This window comes from Elephantulus edwardii, unplaced genomic scaffold (assembly GCF_000299155.1).
Source record: "Elephantulus edwardii isolate Elephantulus edwardi_28Jun2011 unplaced genomic scaffold, EleEdw1.0 scaffold00142, whole genome shotgun sequence".
NCBI classification, from domain to species: Eukaryota; Metazoa; Chordata; class Mammalia; order Macroscelidea; family Macroscelididae; genus Elephantulus; species Elephantulus edwardii.
In genome coordinates, this window is record NW_006399892.1 from 4,937,371 (window position 1) to 4,938,693 (window position 1,323).

Here is a 1,323-nt window from a genome sequence, read left to right on the forward strand (position 1 = left end):
ACTTCAAATCCACTAGCTATTTCACAGGAGAAAGATGGGCAGTCTCCTCCTATGAAGATGTAAAACCTTAAAAACATATAGAGGGTTGCTGGATAGCAGTAGGCTTATTGATTTCTCAGTAATTTAAGTTCAAGTTTCCTTGAAGTAGTTAATGCATTATTATCAGCCCAGGTTTGATACAAACTCAGGGTGATTAATATATACATATTTTCCTCTTCCGAAACCCCCCTTCCCAGAGTAAGAAGACATATAGAAGGAGTTACTATTAGCCTTTTGCATGCGTCATTAGAACATGTCCTGAAATGAGTTTAGCTCCACATCAGACAAGCTGCAGAGCGTTCTCAAGTCATTTATCATATGAACAGGAAGGGAGTTGTCAGATTCACACAGACCCAGTGATGTGAACAGAAACATATCACTTTATTATTTTCCCTTTCTTCTGAAGAAAATATGATATATTGATTTATTTTAGATTGTTTAGGGTCTAAGGTGTTTTATGCTTGCAAACGTTATGAATTAGAGGACTGAAATCGTAAGATGTTAATGTGAATGAATTCACACTTGGTTCAGGCACTATTAGCTGGAAACGATAAATCTTGTCAGACTCAAGGTACTTCTCTGGCTGTTAAAAAAATGAAGGTCACGAGATAATACTATTCAGGGAAGTATGTAAGACATTGAGAGAGAGTCATCATTTTTCATAGGACTTTTAAAGCATTTTATACTTTCTATCTGCAATTCAATTTGGCATTCAAATATTTTTAGTTAACTCTTCAGAATCTTTTGTCTATATGTGTTAAATTGTCTCCTTGCATGATTTAGCAAGCAGATGGATGATAAAAGACTTTTTTTTTCTTTTTTTGTCTTGAGGGTAGTTATGTTAGGAAGATTTTGGCGCTTAGTGATAAGGAGTTATGCTATCAACCCACAGGCACATTGTTCAAATCCACTAGCTGCTCTGACAAAAAAAAAGATGGACAGTCTCCTCTTGTGTAATTTATTGTCTCTGAAAATTCACTGGAGGCTCAGCTATGAGTCTGTTTGGGTATGACAGTGCAAAACAACAGCAACAGTTACTGTTGTTATGTGTCATCCATCAAGTCACCCACAACTCATAGCAGCACTGTGTGCAAGAGCTCTGAAGCCTGCCTTGTCCTGAGTCAGTTTCACTGACTCCCACACATCTAATAACCGCACAGCCCCAATTACCATGCCAATCCATCTCATCTGGCATTTTCCTCTCTTGCACTGTCCCTTTACCTTTCCAACCGTGATGTCCTTTTTCAAGGACTGGTCCCTTCTGGCCACGTACCCAAAGTGTGT

The 1,323-nt window shown here is 38.2% G+C and overlaps 1 protein-coding gene across 1 annotated transcript in view; it reads left to right on the top strand.

The window, feature by feature from the left end:
* PCDH7 (protocadherin 7) overlaps positions 1 to 1,323 on the top strand; it is a 685,085-nt gene that overhangs the window by 46,037 nt on the left and 637,725 nt on the right. The window lies entirely within an intron of this gene.